This window comes from Myodes glareolus, chromosome 2 (genome assembly GCF_982192425.1).
Source record: "Myodes glareolus chromosome 2, mMyoGla1.1, whole genome shotgun sequence".
In the NCBI taxonomy this organism is placed as follows: domain Eukaryota; kingdom Metazoa; phylum Chordata; class Mammalia; order Rodentia; family Cricetidae; genus Myodes; species Myodes glareolus.
The window spans coordinates 62,698,805-62,720,306 of NC_142027.1; the positions used below are offsets into that span (position 1 = coordinate 62,698,805).

At 40.3% G+C, this 21,502-nt stretch overlaps 1 long non-coding RNA gene across 1 annotated transcript in view; it reads left to right on the forward strand.

Annotated features, from left to right (window-relative positions):
* Window positions 1-14,939, forward strand: part of LOC146895645 (uncharacterized) — a 43,114-nt gene extending 28,175 nt beyond the window's left edge. Inside the window, exon 3 of the long non-coding RNA XR_014997512.2 lies at window positions 14,790-14,939. This is a non-coding gene — a long non-coding RNA (uncharacterized LOC146895645). The remainder of the gene's footprint in view (window positions 1-14,789) is intronic.
* Window positions 14,940-21,502: the final 6,563 nt, after the last annotated feature.

Genomic DNA, 21,502 nt, shown 5'->3' on the forward strand with positions numbered 1-21,502 from the left:
ACTCCGATGAAAACACCTCTGAATGGTCTAGAGTGTGTTTAAAAATATATATAGGCTTGGGAGAGAAAAGAAAAAGGATAAAGTCCTTAAGAGAGAGACAGAGAGAGACAGAGAGACAGAGACAGAGACAGAGAGAGAAGTTGAGTGTAGTGGCACACACCTTTAATTCCAGCACTTGGGAGATAGAAGCAGGCGAATCTCTATGAGTAGTTCAAGGACAGCCTGGTCTACAGAGTGAGTTCCAGGACAGCCAAAGATACACAGAGAAACCTTGTCTCAAAAAAAAATCAAAAATTAAAAAGAAAAAAATAGAGTTTAAAATAAAGTCACATAAAGATGGAAAATACACAGAGAGTCTGGATACAGTATGTTATTGTGTAGTCTTTGAATTGGTTTAATGTTGAGGAAGGAGCAAAAACTGCAAAAAGACATTTGATTATAAGTGCTACTGTATTAATCCAACATATATATTTTGAAAATGCCTTGACTTCAAAATTTAAGTCAAAAGATATGTTACTTTGGAGAAGAGGCTTTGCTTTTGTTTCCGCAGGAAATGAGAGATTGTGGATTTTCTTGCCTTTTAATTAGAATGTGAATTTTTCTGGGCTCTTAGCTTCTCCACTTTTCTCTTCTGCTACCAAATGGAGAAACCTCTTTGTCCCTTAAATAGCAAAGCCTAAAAGTAACAGTATTTTATTTAAATGGACAATGGGCATAAATGGATATTTCTCAAGAAACACATAGAAATGATCAGCAAATACATTTATTGTTATTGTTGTTAAAACTAGATTCTTTTCTCATATAATACATCCCAACCACAGTTTCCCCTCCCTCCAAACATGCTCAGAATCATTACTCATACAATGAAATGCCAACCGCTAGCTTTGTGCTGACTAAACACTTTTGTTCTTTGAGATGGAGTCTTAAGTAGCCCAGCCTAGCCCCAACTTCTGGATGTAGCAAAGGATGACTTTGAACCGATGGTCTTCCTGCCTCCACCCCCAGAGTGCTGAGATTATACCCAGTTTATGATGGGACTGGGGAATCAAACCCAGGACTTACAGCCCAAGAGGCAAGTGCTCTACCAACAGAGCTACATTCCCGTGCCTGGTTTCTTCACACTCACAGAGATGTATGTGGAAAATAGTCTTCATCTTGCCACAGAGCTTGGCATCATTAACAATGGAACATCAAACAAGCTTCCTTCTACTTATAAGATGAAAAAAAATCATATTTATGATTCGCATATCTACAAATGTTTTCAATTTCCCACCAGAAAAATACCCTGAAATATTCAGACTTGTTTAGCCTGGTGGTTTTACAACTTCTACTGGTTTTAGAATCAGCAATGCTGTGTTTTGTTTTCTGAACATAACTACAGTAAATGATAATTGAGTTCCCCCAATCCAACCTCTAAGTTAACCCACAAATGATGAAGTAATACCCTCAAGTGATTTTGTTTTTTGATCCTTCTGTAAAACAAGAAGAAGGGAGAAGGGATTTTCTCTTCTGGATTCTTTGAGACCTCAGAAACTTGCGACCTCAATTATATTCTTCTCAAATGAAACTGCTGACATCTTTCTTTCCATTCCTACCAACTTCCTCTGTTGTTTCATCATTTCCTCTTTAGAAGTTGTTTCCTATTCATAGCAAGTCATTTGCTTAACAGTTGTGAAGGTGGCACCAGATGATCCTGCCCAAGGAGCAGCCGTCACCTACAGCTGGAATGTATGGCAGCTAGCTATCCAGCAGGGCAAAGTTCCCATTTGTCATCCTCCCTTTCACAAGAATACACAAAGATCTGTCTGGACAGCAACCTCATAAGTTGTAATGAGTCCTAAGAGGGAAATAGGTGATGGGGAGCAATACAGAGGTGACAGACACCCATCTGAGTCTTATAGGATTGTTCAGTTGGCATAAGGTGATCCTGTTGTAAGGAGAGTGGCAGGCTGTGTCCTGCCACCTGGCTAGCTTAACCCCCAAAATAATCACACAGAAATCTATATTAATTAAATTGCTGCCTGGCCCATTATCTCTAGCCTCTAATTGGCTAACTCTCACATCTTGCTTTAACCCATATCTATTAATCTGTGTATCACCACATGACTGTGTCTTACCGGGAGAGATTCAGCATGTCTGACCTGGTGGTTGGCTCCATGGCGGCTCTTCCTGACCCTGCTTTCTTCCTTCCAGAATTCAGTTTTGTCTACCATGCCCATCTAAGGGCTGCCCTATCAAAAGGCCAAGACAGTTTTCTTTATTCAACCAATGAAAGCAACACATAGAAAGAAGACCCTCCTACACCACGATTCTTTGAGAAGTTGAGACAACAAAGATTCAACTATGTTCAACTATATGTTCAACTATGTTCATAGCAGAACTATTTGTAATAGCCAGAACCTGGAAACAACCTAGGTGCCCCTCAATAGAAGAATGGTTAAAAAAGGTGTGGAACATATACACATTAGAGTTTTACTCAGTGGTAAAAAACAATGACATCTTGAATTTTGCATGCAAATGGATGGAAATAGAAAATGCTTTACTGAGTGAGGTAAGCCAGACCCAAAAAGAGAAATATGGTATGTATTCACTCATAAGTGGATTCTAACCATAATTAAAGGTCTTTGAGCCTATTATTCATGATCCTAGAGAAGCTAAATAAGAAGGTGAACCTGATGAAAATCATGTAGCTATCCTCCTGAAGATTGGAAATAGACAAGAGTCCCAGAACCTTCATCTGGCGATGGATGGAGACAGAGACAGAGACCCACATTGGAACACTGGACTTAACTCCCTAGGTCCAAACGAGAAGTAGAAGGAAAGAGAACGTGAGCAAAGAAGGCAAGACCAGACCAGAGGGAACCTTTATCCGTCGATAGATGGCGATAGAGACGGAGACCCACATTGGAGCACCAGACTGAGCCCCCCAAGGTCCAAATGAGGAGAAGAAGGAGGAAGAACATGAAAAAGAAAATCAGGACCGCGAGGGATGCGATCACCCACTGATACAAGGGGACTGATCTAATGAGAGTTTACCAAGGCCAGTTGGACTGGGATTGAACGAGGACGCGATCCAACCAGATTCTCTGAATGTGGCCGGATTCTCTGAATGTGGCTGGCCTGGAGTCTTTCTGAAAAGCCATTGACAATGACACTGGGACTTGTTTCCTCAGCATATACTGGATTTGGGGGATCCAGTCTGTCTGGACACTCACCTCCCTGGACCTGGAGGGAGGGGGGAGGAACTTGAACTTCCCACAGGGCAGGAAACCCTGACTGCTCTTAGGGATGGAGAGGGAGGGGGAGAGGGAGTGGGGGGAGTGGGAAGGTGTTGGGAGGAGGGGTGGAAATGGAAACTTTTATAATTTAATAAAATTACTTTCAAAAAAAAAGAAGACGCTCCTACACCATGATTCTTTGAGAAGTTGAGCCAACAAAGATTCAGGAATTGCAGTAAAATGTCTTCAGCACATACTCTCTTTCTGAAATCTACATAAAGTCCTGCCTTTCCCCAGTGTGATACCATAGAAGCACCTCTGGAGCAGGTTGTTATTGACATATTATTAATTAACTTCTCTTTTGCTTCTTAGTGATTTATTGCAGCCTGCCATTCTATCCATTGCATTTATTTGCATTTTTGTCTTTTATCTTAAACAATGGTGAGTAAAATTTTAGTTTGAGAGGATCAGAGCCCATGACCACCATGGCAGGGAGCATGGCAGCACACAGGCAGCATGGATCTGGAGCAGTCAGCATCCAAGACCTTACAAATTAAGATTCATCTATGAGACATCGCCGTGTTAAAAAGAATTTTAGATTGAGGCACAACATACTAATGGTTCCTATCTGTAATTGTCTTTCTTGATTGAGTCTTTGTGTGGTTTCAGTATCAGGGTAATTGTCGCCTTATAAAAAGAGTTTGACAATGTTTCTTCTGTTTCTATTATGTGGAATAATTTGAGGGGAATAGGTATTAGCTCTTCTTTGAAGTTCTGGTAGAATTCTAAGCTGAAACTATCAGGCCCTGAGATTTTTTTTTTTTTTGGTTGGGAGACTTCTGATGATAGCTTCTATTTCCTTGCAGGTTACAAGTCTATTTAAATTGTTTACCTGGTCTTGACTTAATTTTGGTATGTGGTACCTATCCAGAAAATTGCCCATTTCTTTTATAGTTTCCAATTTTGTGGAACACAGGTGTTTGTAGTCTGACTTAATGATTCTCTGGATTTCCTCAGTGTCTGTTGTTATGTCCCCCTTTTCATTTCTGATTTTGTTAATTTGGATGTTCTCTCTCTGCCTTTTGATTAGTGTGGATAAAGGTTTGTCTATCTTGCTGATTTTCTCAACAAACCAGATTTTTGTTTTATTGATTATTTGTATTGTTTTCTTTGTTTCTATTTTATTGATTTCAGCCCTCAATTTTGTTATTTCCTGTCTTCTACTCCTCCTGGATAAGTCTTTTTCTTTTTGTTCTAGAGCTTTCAGGTGTTCTGTTAAATCACTAGTGTGAGTTTTCTCCATTTTCTTTATGTAAGCACCTGATGCTATAAACTTTCCTCTTAGCACTGTTTTCATAGTGTCCCAGTAATCCACAAGGATGACCCCAGCTAAGACCCTAAGCAATAGTGGAGAGGGTGCCTGAACTGGCCTTATCCTGTAGTCAGATTGATGACTATCTTAAATGTCATCATAGAATCTACATCCAACAACTGATGGGAGCTAAAGCAGAGATCCTCAGCAGAGCACTGGTTTGAGCTTCCACAGTCCAGTTGAAAAATGGGAGGAGTGAGAATATAAGCAAAGAGGTCAAGATCATGATAGGGACACCCATTAAACAGCTTATCTGAACTAATGGAAGCCTTCTAACTCTAATCTAACAGCAATAAACTAGCATAGGACAAAACTAGGCCCTCTGAATGTGGGTGACAGTTGTATCACTGGGGCAGACTGTGGGGGCACTGGAAATGAGACCAAGATTTATCCCTACTGCTTGTTTTGGGTTTTTGAAACCCATTCTCTTTTGAGAGATACCTTGCTTAGCCTGGATATAGTGGGGAGGGCCTTGGTCCTGCCTCAAAGTAATTTACTAGACCCTGTTGACTCCCCATGGGAAGCCTTACCATATCTGAGGAGTGGTTGGGGGAGGAATGGGGATAGATAGATAGATAGATAGATAGATAGATAGATAGATAGATGATAGATAGATGAGAAAGAGAGAGAGACAGAGAGACAGAGACAGAGACAGAGAGAGAGAGAGAAACCCTAACTGATGCAAGTCCCTTTTAAATTAAAAGATATCCCAATCTGTTTTTTAGCACTTTGTTTTTAAAATGAGTGGGAACAAGGATCACCAATTATTTAAGTAAAAATGTCATCAAGAAACTAAAAGAACTAAGCTAGCAGCATGGTGATACAGATTATATGTGAATCAATTGTTTATCAAGAATAGGTACAATCTAAGTCACATGAGACTATGCTGAATATACTGTAAAATGGAAGAGACAGAGAACAACAGAGAATCTGTGAAATTAAACACTTAAAGTTGATATGCACCATTCAGTAAAAGAGCTAAAGGACTATGTGAAGAAGGCTTTGAAAGAGCAGAAGGAAAGGGAAGGACAGTAGGAGAAGAACTAACAGAATTAGAAGCATAAGTGAAGAACCCAAATAGTGATCTAGAAAAAGAAAATCGAATTTGATGAAAACAATTGTATACTTACTACGAAATTCTATATGCCACAAAGTTGGAAAATGTAAAAGAAATGGACATTTTTTTAGATAAGTACCATATACCAAAGTTGAACCATGAACAAGTGAACAATCTAAATAGACCTGTTAGTCACGAAGAATTAGAAGCTGTTACCAAAAATCTCCCTACCAAAAAAAGCCCAGGACCAGATGGTTTCAATGCAGAATTCTACCAGAACTTCCAGGAAGAGCTAATACCTATACTCCTTAATGTATTCCATAATATAGAAACAGAAGAGTCATTGCCAAACTCCTTTTATGAAGCTACAGTTACCCTAATACCAAAACCACACAAAGATACAACCAAGAAAGAGAATAACAGGCCAATCTCACTCATGAACATTGATGCGAAAATTCTCAATAAAATACTGGCAAACCGAATCCAAGAACACATTAGAAAAATTATCCATTATGATCAAGTAGGCTTCATCCCAGAGATGCAGGACTGGTTCAACATATGCAAATCTATCAATGTAATCCATCATATAAATAAACTGAAAGAAAAAAACATATGATCATTTCATTGGATGCTGAAAAAACATTTGACAAAATTCAACACCCATTTATGATAAAGGTGTTGGAGAGACTGGGGATACAAGGATCATACATAAATATAATAAAAGCAATATACAGCAAGCCGACAGCTAACATCAAATTGAATGGAGAGAAACTCAAAGCCTTTCCACTAAAATCAGGAACACGACAAGGCTGTCCACTCTCTCCATACCTCTTCAACATAGTGCTAAAGTTCTAGCAATAGCAATAAGACAACATAAGGAGATCAAGGGGATTCGTATTGGAAAGGATGAAGTTAAACTTTCGTTATTTGCTGACGATATGATAGTATACATAAGTGACCCCAAAAACTCTACCAAAGAACTCCTACAGCTGATAAACACATTTAGTAACGTGGCAGGATACAAGATCAACTCCAAAAAATCAGTGGCCCTCCTATACACAAAGGATAAAGAAGCAGAGAGGGAAATCAGAGACACATCACCTTTCATGATAGCCACAAATAGCATAAAATATCTTGGGGTTACTCTAACCAAGGAAGTAAAAGACCTATTTGACAAGAACTTTAAGTCTTTGAAGAAAGAAATTGAGGAGGATACCAGAAAATGGAAAGACCTCCCCTGCTCTTGGATTGGGAGGATCAACATAGTAAAAATGGCAATTCTACCAAAAGCAATCTATAGATTCAATGCAATCCCCTTCAAAATCCCATCAAACTTCTTCACAGACCTTGAGAGAACAATAATCAAGTTTATATGGCAAAACAAAAAACCCAGGATAGCCAAAACAATCTTATACAATAAAGGAACTTCTGGAGGCATTACCATCCCTGACTTCAAACTCTATTACAGAGCTACAGTATTGAAAACAGCTTGGTATTGGCATAAGAACAGAGAAGTCGACCTATGGAATTGAATCGAAGACCCGGATACTAACCCACAAACCTATGAACACCTAATTTTCGACAAGGGAGCTAAAGGTATACAATGGAAGAAGGAAAGCATCTTTAACAAATGGTGCTGGCATAACGATATAAACCTGTAGAAGAATGAAAGTAGATCCATATCTATCACCATGCACAAAACTCAGGTCCAAATGGATTAAAGACATTAACATTAATCTGTCCACTTTGAACCTGATAGAAGAGAAAGTGGGAAGTAGTCTACAAGATATAGGCACAGGAGGCCACTTCCTAAGTAGGACCCCAGTAGCACAGACAATAAGAGAAACAATGAATAAATGGGACCTACTGAAACTGAGAAGCTTCTGTAAAGCAAAGGACACTGTCAGTAAGACAAAAAGGCTGCCTTCGGACTGGGAGAAGGTCTTCACCAACCCCTCATCAGACAAAGGTTTGATCTCCAAAATATACAAAGAGCTCAAGAAACTAGACACTGAAACTCTAATTAACCCAATTAAAAAATGGGGTACTGAACTGAACAGAGAATTCACAACAGATGAACTTCGAATGGCCAGAAGACACTTAAGTTCATGTTCAACCTCCTTAGCGATCAGGGAAATGCAAATCAAAACAACTTTGAGATACCATCTTACACCTGTCAGAATAGCTAAAGTCAAAAACACCAACGATAGCCTATGCTGGAGAGGATGTGGAGTGAGGGGAACGCTCATCCATTGTTGGTGGGAATGCAAACTTGTGCAGCCACTGTGGAAATCAGTGGGGCAGTTTCTTAGGAAACTGGGAGTCAACCTCCCTCAGGACCCAGCAATTCCACTCTTGGGAATATACCCAAGAGATGCCCTATCATACTACAAAAGTATTTGTTCAACTATGTTCATAGCTGCACTATTTGTAATAGCCAGAACCTGGAAACAACCTAGGTGCCCCTCAATAGAAGAATGGTTAAAGAAGGTGTGGAACATATATACATTAGAGTTTTACTCAGCGGTAAAAAACAATGACATCTTGAATTTTGCATGCAAATGGATGGAAATAGAAAATGCTTTACTGAGTGAGGTAACCCAGACCCAAAAAGAGGAATATGGTATGTACTCACTCATAAGTAGATTCTAGTCATAGTTAAAGGTCTTTGAGTCTATAATTTGTGATCCTAGAGAAGCTAAATAAGAAGGTGAACCTGAAGAAAATCATATAGTTATCCTCTTGGATAGTGGAACTAGGCAAGATTGCCAGGCAAACTCTGGTGCATGGGGGGTGGGGGGGTGGAAGTAAGGGAAGATGGTCAGGGAGAGGGGCGAGGGGGAGGATTGGGGAAGGCTTGGGGGAATGGGAGGGGGGAGGCAGGGAGGTTTATATCTCAGCTAAGGGAGCCATTTTAGGGTTTGCAAGAGACTTGATTCTGGAGGGGTTCCCAGTAAAAATTAAATAAAAAAATAAAAAAATAAAATAAAAAAAATTTTAAAAAAAGAATAAAAAAAGAAAGAAAAGAAAACACTTTACTGAGTCAGGTAAGCCAGACCCAAAAAAGAGGAATATGGTATGTATTCACTCATAAATGGATTCTAGCCATAATTAAAGGTCTTTGAACTTATTATTCGTGATCCTAGAGAAGCTGGATAGGAGGGTGAACCTGAAGAAAATTCAGGTAATTTTCCTCCTGGAGATTGGAAATAGACAAGAGTTCCAGATAACCTCGGGTGCATGGGGGGGGTAGGAGGGTTGTTGCAAGGGGAGAGGGTTAGAGAGAAGGGAGCAGGGGAGGAATGGGGAATGCTCGGGGGACTGGGAGGGGAGAGGGAGGAAGGATAGATATGGGATCAGGGAAGACTATATCTCAACTAAGGGAGTCAGTTTAGGGTTTACTAGAGACTTGATTATAAATGGGATCCCAGGTCCAAGGAGAGATCCCCAGATTGTTCTCTGGACAGAGGAGAGGGTGCCTGAACTGGCCTTGGCCCATAACCATACTGATGAATATTTTGCTTATCTCCATAGATCCATCATCTGGTGATGGATGGAGATGGAGACGGAGACACACATTGGAACACTGGACTTAACTCCCTAGGTTCAAACGAGAAGCAGAAGGAAAGAGAACGTGAGCAAGGAAGGCAAGATCAGAGGGAACCTCCATCCGACGATGGATGGCAATACAGATGGAGACCCACATTGGAACACCGGACTGAGTCCCCAAAGGTCCAAATGAGGAGCAGAAGGAGGAAGAACATGAAAAAGGAAATCAGGACCGCGAGGGGTGCGATCACCCACTGATACAAGGGGACTGATCTAATGAGAGTTCACCAAGGCCAGTTGACTGGGACTGAGCGAGCACGTGATCCAGCCAGATTCTCTGAATGAGGCCGGATTCTCTGAATGTGGCTGGCCTGGAGTCTTTCTGAAAAGCCATTGACAATGACACTGGGACTTGTTTCCTCTGCATATACTGGATTTTTGGGATCCAGTCTGTTTGGATGCTCACCTTCCTGGACCTGGAGGGAGGGGGGAGGAGCTTGAACTACCCACAGGGTGGGAGACCCTGACTGCTCTTTGGGATGGAGAGGGAAGAGGGGAGGGAGTGGGGGGAGTGGGAGGGGGTTCGGAGGAGGGGCGGAAATGGAGACTTTTGTATTTTAATAAACTTTGAGAAAAAAAAGAAAACAATTGTATAGGAATATTTCCTCAAACTAAGTATCAGCTGCCATACTGAAGCACCACTTAGAAGGCAAAGTTCAAAAGGCCCCGTTCCTGCCCTACAATGGGAAGAAACTGGGTACACTGGAAATCATGGCTTTTAAATCTATCCAGAATTTAAGGATAAAGATGAAAAATGAAGCCAATGAACTAATGCTCAAGAACAAGTCTTTCTGTAAAGTGTTACAGAAGCTGATCTGTGATTCATCTAGTCCCTTCTAGAAGGATGCTACTAAGGAAAAAAAAGAAAATAACAGGAAACAATTACAAAGAGTTAAAAAAATGACCCAGTCTAATATCCTTTAATTTAGCTCCTTCCTTTTGTCAAATGCCAGATCTATAAACAACATTCATCAATGCTGGTCCTTCAGAAAACTCTCAATGAAGCTGTCAGTGGGAGCTTACCCCATCATTCCTTCCGCCTTTATAAGCCCGCGTGGTTTTCCCATCAAGAAATAGAACCCGTCTCCCCTTGAATCTGGAATGGACCCCAGTAGCTTTATTTACCAGCTTGTGACTTCGAAGACTAAGTCCTAAGACCTCCAAGTGCCCTCTGAACTCTTGAGCTGCCATTTTTGAGAAGTATCACAAGAGAGAAACCACCCACCAAACTGGAGACCAGACTGCCTTGGAACAACGGTGCTGTGTGATGACCAAGCCATATAGAGATTCAATGAAGAATGAGCTGTCTGTGCAGAGGAACGAAGCAAACACACTCTGATATGGACATGTGAGAAGTCCTCACCTCAGAAGTGCACCTCTCTCTCCAGGCCCCCAGATGATGCCGTGTGGAATGATGACCAACTCCCTAAATCTATCCGGATCCATAAATAAAGAATCAAGGACTCTAATTTTTTATTTTATTTTTACACCACTAAGTATTATAGTGGCTTGTTTCTCAAAAATAAAGGCCAGTCTGCCAGTTATTAAGTACTTATTGCATTAGATCCTTTCCTAGTTTATCTCATGAATTGTATGCAAATACTCCATGTATGAGCTTGCCTCTTCTGTTTGCAGATCTGAGGCATAGAAACCATTGACCCACTGGCACACATCTTACATAATATTGCCTCTCTGCCAGGGGAACCACACAAATAGATGCAGGAGTTGCAGATGAATCTATAAGTCAATCACGCAGTACAAAAAGAAAGCCATATCTTACAGAGATATGAATGCCATCCTTTAGAATATAACATTTCAAATCATTTACCTGTGTATGATATTAGATACCCAAAAGGGGACAAGGAGCAAGAAGTGAAAGCAGACATGGCCCTACTTACAGCTTCTTCAGCCTTTTCTAGTAGCCTCCCTTCATAACACCTCAGGGATTTGGGAGTTAGGAATCTCAGTCTCAACAAAACAATATTGTCACAGAGACTGTTGTGTGGCAGACTTCTCATGGAGAGACAAAAGGAACGTGTCTACTCACTCCAGATAAAGAGCCGGTGACAAAGACCAAAGTACGAATATCTATCTACTCCAGCTTGAAGGACCAATGAGGTTTTTAAGGTTTACTTAAAGAATATGAATTAGGGGTTACTCTCAGAAGTTGTCAGAATTTATTGCAGCATGAGTGACAGGTCACAGAAGCTGGTAACCTGGAGCACTACTGCACTTCCTCCAGGCAGTTCAACAGGTTGGAGAGTGTCCATTTCAGGTAGCTCAGTTGGCCCAAGTCCCATCCAGGTGGCTCAACTGGTCTCTACTTCTTCCAGGTGCTAGTCTGAGCATCTTCTTCCCAATTTGGTGCACCTGAAAGTGACTCTTAGCAGTCTTTACTGCTTACTCTTAGGGGAGGAGGGGGCCTAGTGAATCTAGTCAGTTTCAGAGACTTCCTGATGCCATTTTGAGCAGTTTCTTTCCCACCTTGAGAAGCTTCCCGGAAGAACACAGAGTTTCGTCTAGAGGAAATCATCACAAAACTGAGAAGCAGGATTCATCTTTGCAATACCCTTTCCTTCTATGTTCTTCAGCCAATAATTTCAAGCAGGTTAGGGGTCACTTAATGTTTGCCATAGCAGAAAGAGATGTGACTTTTGAGAGATTGTTCTCTTCAGCAATCTCTAAGACAGTTGGTCACTAAGGGCCATTTGTTGTCAGCAAGCCCAGAAGCCAAGAAATTATGTCTTTCCTGTAAGAGAATCTTGGCAGAGCTTCCCATTTCTAGTCACTTCACACTCTTTAAGGTCACATTAAGAGGAATAGGGACAACCTTCTATTCCATAAGAAAGATGCCGGTACCAGGCTCAATAAAACTCCATGAAACTAAAGCAGAGTGGGTTTTTTGAAGCTTCATTGTAGAATTTGAAAGCTTGGTGTAAAAAACAAAGCTTTTCAACCAACCAAAAAACAGAACAGAGTTCAGAAAGAGGCCCAGCCACATAAAATCAACCATATATGAAAAAGAGAGCACTGTACGTTAGTAGAGAATAGTTGCTTTAGTCAACAATGCTGGATTACTTGAATTTCCATACTGTAATGGTTAATTCATGTGTCAACCTGAGTGAGGTAAGGGATACCTAAACAGCTGGCGAAACATTTCTGGGTGTGCCTCTGAAGGTGACATTGAACTGGTGGACTGTGTGAAGAGGGTGGTCCTCATCGATGTGAGTGGATATTATCCAACCCAAAGAAAGGCATATGTGCTCTCCAACCCAAAGTTGGGATACTGGGGCTCCTGGTTCTCAGGGTTCTGAACTAGAGCTGAGATGTTGATCATAGTAGTGAACCAACAATGTCAGACGTGGCAGCAGGAGCCTTTGCCCACTATGCCACCTCACTGGCCTTCCTGTTTCTCACTTTCACCACACAGCTCTCTGTTCTTTCTCCGTCGGTTGATGAATATTGATAAAACTGACACCAGCAGAGAAAACAACTTCTACCAAGGCAGCAAACTATCTTCATGTATACCCAAGTTCTCCATCTTCTCTTTTAATAAAATTAACTTCTATTTCTGTCCTATTAGGACTGGATAGATGATAGGTAGGTGGATGGATGGGGTGTATGGGTGGATGGTTGGATGGATGGACAGACATATCCAAAACAGACTCCATTTCTAGTATAGATTCTCTCTGTATGCTTACTTTATTCACATATAAGAACATTAAGACTCATAACAGCACCTAGGTCATTGGTGATGACACATATTCAATTAATTGCACATAAAAAGTATTATTTCCCTCACAGTAAGAACTAAAAAATGATATTTTCTATACCACTAAATATGAAATAATTAAAGAAGTTAACTATATTTGTAGTCTACTGTCAGAACACAGTCCAACAACAGCATCACGAGAGGAAATTCCAAGTGTTATGAAAACAAGACAAGAAAGGGTCTTGTGACCTCAGTTTCCTCAAAAACGCAGAATTGTTTTTGGAATACGCTTTTGTGTCCCCCCTAGGTGTAGTAGATAGGAGTTAATTTACTTCAGATTATTCATTTTGGCTAGCTACTGTTATTTGTTTCTATGTCTCTATGAAAAACATGTTTTTACCACATGCCATGTGTGTCTTGTCACAAAGTGTGACTTGCCTTTATGAGTGTACACTTTACTTATGTGACTTTTCCAAGCTCTCAGGGTATAATTGTCTGATGCTCTGAATAAAGCTGGCTATCACACGAGACTTTAGTCTGCCTCATTTATCAGCTCCATTCTCCCATGTCCCACCACTTTAGAGTGGTGACAGCCTCCACTTCCTTACCGCTCATTTTCTGTTCTTCAAAACAGAAAGCAAATAACATAATCAACTGTGTGGAAACACTGTGAAGACTTCTTGTTGCATATTGGGGTAAAATTTAATTTTCTGCTGCGATGACTAATTCCACTGTCAACATGAGTGGATTAAGAAACATCCAGGGGATTAGTGAGATGCCCTTTTGAGTATGGGGTGGGACAGAGAGCATTAACCAAGAATATGGTATGTTCTGAGCATGTTAGCAGCACTGTACAGGCTGGGGGTTGAGACTGAAGAAAAAATGGAAGAAAGATAAAACCAGCTGAGCATCTACATTTATCTCTGGGCTTCCTGGCTACTGACATGATTCTTCCAGCTGCCTCAGGCTCCCATCATCATTCTCTGCTCTATGAGAGACTGTACTCTTCAAACTGTGAGACAAAAAAAAGAAAGAAACCTTTCCTTCCTTAAGTTGCTTTACCAAATTCTGTTTGTCTTTGATTTTGTATGTGTGTATAAAGAAGGTGGACAGACAGACAGAAGATACATTTATGTGTATCAATGGGCATATGCATGCCACCATGCTTGTGTGGATGATAGAGGGTAACCTCTGATATTGGTCCTCACCTTCTACCTTGTTTAAGACAGGATGGTAGGATCTCCTGTTGTCTGATGCTGTGTACCCAGAGTAGCTGGCCTGCAAGCTTCCAAGAATTATCCTGACTTAGTCTTCCATTATGCTGATTACAGATATATACATCCCCAGTTTTACATGGGTTCAGGAACTCTGAACCCAAGTCCTCATGCTTACACACGCAATACTTTACCCACTAAACATTTTCCCTAGCCCCCTGACAAATAATTTGTGACAGCAATGGCAAAAGTAACTAATACAGCCTCCCATATAGTCCATAAGTAATGTGGGAAGTCCCTCTGTATATGTGTTGCTTATATTGATTAATGAATAAAGAATCTGCTCAAGCCTATGGCAGGGCAGAAAAGAGTTAGGTGGAAAAACTGAAATGAATGATGGGAGAAAGTAGGCAGAGTCAGAGAGACGCCATGTAGCCACTGAAGGATAAAGATGCCCATGGGAGCCTGCCAGTAGACCACAACCTTGTGGTGATGCACAGATTAATAGAGATGGTTTAACTTAAGATGTAAGAGCCAGCTAGAAATATGCCTAAACTACTGGCCAAGTAGTGTTTTAATTAATACATTTTCTGTGTGATTATTTCAGGTATGGGCGGCCGGGAATGAAAGAGCAGCCTCCACCTACATATAAGTTCCTACATGAGTGACTTCTGGCTGGCTATTGCTTGTTTTCCCATGAGTTTTCCATTCTTTTCACTATGTCCCAAATAAAATAGCAGTTTTTATTCTTCCATCATGTTCCTTGACTTTGTCATTGTTCTTTGTGTTTTCTATGTTTCTTTCCCCCATTGGCCACCATCAAAACAGGGATCATGACTACATTTTCACTCATCACTCCCCCAATATTCATATTAAACTTTTCAAGAAATATGTTCAAAAGTTTTGGAAATACCACTTTAGTCAATATGCGAACATGGATGAAGAAAAATTTCGTATGGTCCTACCCCTAAATGAAAAGCTACCGGCAGTCAATGACTGCTGATAGAGAGAGAATCAGTTGTCTTCACTCCTAAATGGTCAGCCCTAAACATATACATGTAGAGGCAATGCTAGTTGGAATCAATAGGCTGTATTTGTGTCTATACAATTATTAGAGTAAAAGAAGTGATGAATTTGAAAGGGGTAGGTGGGGACACAGGACGAATTTTAAGAAGTAAAGGAGAGGATGCAAACTATACAAATACAGTATAATCTAGTATGGAACTCTCAAATAACAAAAAACCTAATTTCATTTGCCCTCATTTAGAATACAAGCTCAACAGGAGTACATGAACACAAACACCCCTCCCCCCACACATACACAGGAAAGAAAGGTGTATAAATGTCAAGAACCCTTAGTGAGTAAATCATAAATCCATTCTAATGTGGATTCTTCTCACACAATGCTAGTAGGGCTACTCTGTGTCTCCATATTCAACAACATGTTTCTGGGTACCTCATTCTATTTCCCTACTCGTCTAAGTTCACACCTTGAAATTATCCTCTGTAGGCTCTCATGAGACCTTTCCTTTTTTGGTTTTTCTCCAATCTCAGTATATTTTCCCCTGATAGGTATTCTTTGCAGGCTCCTTATTTCTTTCTAGATAGCCAAATTTTGTGGGTCCCAGAGCTATATCCTATATAACCTATCTCTCTCACTCTCCCAACAGTGATAGATGGTAGGTAGATAGATGATAGATAGATAGATAGATAGATAGATAGATAGATAGATAGATAGATAGATAGATAGATGACTCATTCTATCTTTGCCAAAGTTGCCATGTTGCTTCAGCGTGGAAATTGCAATTAACATAGCAGAAAGGAGGTGAAAATTTTTTTTCCATTCCATATGGAATTTCTGTTTATGCACTTGAGACTTCAGTGTTTGAGCAATGACTTCTTCACAAGTGAGGTAAAATACTGGGACATCCCACATCTTTTTTCACAGTGTCTCGGGCTATGGTTACAGACCTCATAACCTCACCATTTCTCCTACTCTCTGCTCAGGCATGCCACTGGCTCTTCCTGTGATCTATTACTCATCTGTTCCTGGTGTCTTTGTTCTCACACTGCACACTCTCTATACCTTCTATCTGCAATATCAATCATGTGCTCTGCAGACACATGCAGGCAGGTGTGGGACAGCACTGTGGCCATCATGTGTGAGAAAAGGAAGAACAATGAGCATCTGTACATCTCATTACCTGGCCACCAATCGCCTTCCTGAATGAACTCAACACATTTTCTGTTATTCTTTCTCCCATTTCTCCGAGTTCCAATCCAATAACTGTTGTATGATTCTTCTAAAACATAGTCAAAGTTTACAAAAGGACATCACATAAAAACTCAAGAAGTAGTTTCAAAACCATTCTATCAAACAAAGCATGTGATTAGATGTTTATAGATAATTATACAGTTTTCAAGCTCACAAACTCTTTTTATTGTTAGTAGTTATGTTTCTCTCTTTGTCTAAATTAGCTTACAATAAAAAATAAAGGGAAAAAACTCTGAGGTAATTAATGTAGTTATTCTTTGTCCAGGCACTTGCCTGAGCAGAGGTATCTTTAATAATTAGAAAGTAATTAACTTCTTGAGACATGATTGAAGATAGTCTGCCTACACCCTTAAGATTCAAATCTAAAGAGTAATGGGTAATAATAAAAATTATTATATAAATATTTTTATATATCTTTCCTATTCCTATTAATCATTTTTTAGTTTATTCTGAACTATCTCAGCAGAAAAAATATACTTATTATCTGCACATTCTGAGTATATCCAGGTCATCACCTGGAAACAATGACGTAGCTAAAAGGAATAGACCATGAATTTGAAAGGTTGAAGTGGTTGTAGGAAAGAAAGGGAAGGGTGTAATGATGCAATTACACTTTAATATATATGTGTGTGTATACATATATGAAGAAACTATACCACAGACTTGCTTAAAGCCAATTTGATGGAGACATTTCCTCAGCTAAGGATTTATCTTCCCAAATGACTCTAGTTGTATCAAGTTGACCAAAAAAGAAAGAAAGATGAAATAGCACATATGCCATGTCCATTTAGTCAAACAATAGTAGTAGATTTTTCACTATAGTTTTTGATCTTTTGAACCTTGGGCTTCTGATCAGATTTACAATACCGAGTATGAATTCTGCCCTTTGGCACTCAGCATTGAACTTCAGATCCAATAAAGAAATAATTTATTATCCCTATAAAGGCATAGCTATTACACCATTGGGCACATCTTACCTAGAAAGTCATTGTTCTATCTTCCAGAGTTCACAGATGGAAAAGATCATTGATTTCTTTTCTCTTCTCCAGAAGCCTGCGTGGCACTATGATAGCTATCTAGTAGGGACGGAGCTCCAGTTCAGTTCCAACTTGATTTCTTAAAACCCTGCCACCAGCTTAAGGTGTCGTCAGCAACAGGGTATTACCATCTAGTTCTGGTGGGCAACCAAAAGCAATGGTAATAGGCTATGTTGTTTTGGGGGTCTCTGAGAACTCCCTGACCAATAACCCTGTAAGGAGCTATAGCAACCTGGCACTGAGATTGGCTTCTAAGAGTAATATTATCTACTCATGAAGACTACCTGTGTCCAAACAATTCTTTATTATATTTTTAATCTGTTTACAGTGTGCTGGCTTTCCATACTGTTTTTCTCATATATCCTTAGTTTTGATTACACCTCCCCTTACCATCTCCTCCCCCTCCATCCTGTGTACCCCATTCCTGTTTGAAACTTTTTACTCCAGTATTCCACAGAACCTAATAAAATGTTTAGATGAAAATATATCTTCAAAAAGCATTTGTGAGTGAAAATATAATTAATTGATTAGCATTTATTGATTATTTTGTTTGTTTGATTCAACATTTAGAAGCCTGTTCTATGTTCAAGATTTTCTTTTGGAAGCTAACCTAATATTCTAACCTCAGTTTATTTTTTTCCTAAGTTATTTCCTTTAATTTTGAGATTCGAATTACAGCATTTCTCCAAGTTCCATGACTAGGTTTTCAGTACTAGTCATAATTTCCCTCCTGTTGAGTGAGTTGTAAGTCCAAATAGAGAGCTGTTGGTTACCACCAAAATATGTGTGCCACAATTGCTTTGTTGGGTTTTTATGCCATCTTGGTCATTGCTGTGCTTCATAAGTAGGCATCATAGCTACGGTTTATATATAGGCCAGTTGGTTGCTTCCTTCCTTCCTTTGGAGCTTGCATGTCACATTTCAGTTCCATGAAAGCTAGAACTTAGGGAGGAGGCTTTCAACTCAGTTCCTACTCAGAGGCCTCCAGACTCTGGTATCTTCAGCAATAGGGCAACTGAGGGCTATAACAATAGCTTATAATGCTTTGGGAGTCTCTTGGACAATCTGGCCAACAACTCAAAAGGTTTCTCATGTCTGTTATTATTATTATTATTATTATTATTATTATTATTATTATTATTATTATTATTATTATGTGGTCTTAAAGCCAAGCAACAATAAACAAGCCAAGAGATAGTGGTGGGACGAGATGTAGGATAAGTTTACTTCTTCTACCATGACAAAAAAACTCATCATAAAGTCTTAATACAACATGAATTTATTTTATCTTATAGTTTGGGAGGTCAGAAGTTCAAATCGGCATGTAAGTGGTGCCGCATCTGTTTCTGGAGTTCCTTTCTAGAGTCTTGGAGAATTGTTTCCTGTTTCTTCAGGGATCCAGTAGTCACTCAACATCACCACACCCTGCCCCTGTGCATGAGCTCAACTTCAAATCCATTAGCAATGGGTCAAGTACTTCTTGCTCTGCTTCTCTCTGTCTCTCTTTCTATCGTCATGTTAATACAGAAAGAAATGGAGTACCTTTGCATTGGAAGGATGTCTTTTCTCTTCCCGAGGGTGGGCTTCACTTTAGGAGTTAGGATACCAGATGTTTATAGCCACAACAGAACTTTCACTGAGTCAGTGGTCTCCAGGTTGAGCCAGTGGTCTTCAGGCTCTTATTCCCTGAATTCAAAGAATAAATGCATGGACCACAAAAAGTGATTTTTAGAAAGAAATATTTTACTATTGGGAACTTAAGAGAAAGGAAGCAGCCCTCCTATACAGCTGTGGGAGAAGGACTACTATGAGGCTGTTAACTGTAGGGTCCAGTCCTAACAAGCTCAACAGAGACCAACCAGGCACCACCCAGGAACGGACCATCCAAGGAGAAAGTACCTAATATTCCAAAGGAAATACTTAACATTCCAACTATTGTAGATAGGATCTCTTGCCAGGACACACCTGTCCTTTTCACCTTAGACAAATGTCAGTCAATCAGGGGTCCTGAACCTTAGAAATCCCTCACCCTAAAATATATTACTATAAAAACCCCACCCCAAATGAGATCGAGGCTCTCTGACCATGCTAATGTGTTAGACACATGGAAAGTCCAAGTTCAAACTTGAATAAGATTAAAAACCCTTTGCCTTTACATATGGTACTCGGTCTTCTTGTTGGTTTTGGGGGGACTTCATGGTAACATTGACCTAGAGGGTTAATATATGATGTATGAGAAAATCTGGGGTTAGGCATGTCAAGGGGGGTGGACTGCTAAGTCCAGTTACCCCAAGCATGCAGTGTCCTCTCAGTTTCACCCGCATCTTTGCACACAGACTCCAGGCAGAGCTGTTCATTTAAGTGGAACAATAACCAGGAACCAGAAAGAATAGCTCTCTTCTGCATTTCTGGTCTCCAACAAGGACATTCCCAGAACTGCTGTTTGGGGTCCCTGACTTACCTGACCAGCTCCCATCTCCTGTTTTCATTGATGCCCCTCCTATAAAGACTCATTAGCTGGGATTCCAATAATTCCCACCTTCATCACATTTCAAAGCCCCTTTGACTTGTTGAGACATTCCAGGGAGTAGAACATGAACCACTTTGAGGATTTATTTTTCCCCTGTCTATCAAAAACGTTTCCCAGACGGCTAGCACCGTGTTGGAGTAGTAGCGGACAAACACATTATTTACCTTCTAGAAGCTCTTCCTCCCTGCTTCAAGTTCCATGTGAGCCAGGCTGGGCTGGGGAACAAAATCCCTGTAAAGTTGTCAAGGTATCTCTTTGGGACAAACCCCCAAATCCCAGTAAAGTTTGATCTCATTGGTCATAGCTTCCATAGGAATCACCAAAGTAACTGCTTTTATCCAAGTGTGTCAAGTTGACATATTTTACTTTAATAATAAGACATAAAAAATCATTAACCATATAGCATACATCTACTACAGTATGCTGAGAACTGAAATATGTAAATTAGCACTCAGAAGAAACTCTTTCACTTCATGCTTCATCAGAACGGCATCTTTCCGCAGCTAAAGGTCATTCATCAATCTAGTTTTTGTTATAAAGATTCGTTTCTCACTAGCGAAAGTTACTTTTTTTTACTTCTGCACTACGCCTTTCTGTTCCCATATGGCTCAGAATGGGCTGTTGGCACAATCTATCTGTCCTCCAGAGTTATTGGAAAGTGATTCTCCAACCCCCACATCCCTGGAAGTTAATTTATCATCCTGCTGAGTTCATCTGATCTTCCTGAATCTTCCGTGGCTTTTTTACATCCATAACTGCTGTTTTCCTGGCATGGTGTCCAGATAAGCACTGCCTACCTTTTCCTACAGCTGTTCCACCATCAATATGCCCCAGTGATGGCCCCACACCCATGTCCATTTAGGCAGCACTAATTGAACATTGGAGAGGGGACTAAGAAGTGGGTATGATCAAAACATATCGTATACATGCGTGAATGTTCAAGGAATAAATAAAAATATTAGAAAAGAAGAAAGAGCCCATGACTCTTAGGGACTTCCTGAAGAAAGTATTGAAGAGCGCCTCCTAAGTGGCTACCAATGCCTCTTGGGATTTCATAGTTTATTCCAAACATCAGTAGTCTATCTTCCATTGCAATGCCTGTAACTGTGTAACTGTTATTCCATTGGGACACTTTAAGAACTAACCACGCCCATCCCAGCCACTTTTGGACTGCCGCCATCCTCTCTCTCTCTCTGGTGCCTGTGTGTGTGTGTGTGTGTGTGTGTGTGTGTGTGTGTGTGTGTGTGTGTACGCGTGTGTGTATTTGTCTCATCTCGTGTGTACGTGTGTCTTTGTTTTCTCTCTGTTTTCTCTCCTTTAAGCAATAAATGTCTCCCTCTTCTTTAAATAATACTATGTCCTATGAGCCTTGTAACCGCCTGCCTGACTCCCCCGGCTGCATGGCGTTGCAGGGACTCACGGCCATCCTTGCCGAACTCTGCAAGCCGCGGGGCCATCCCATCATCATATTCTTTTAA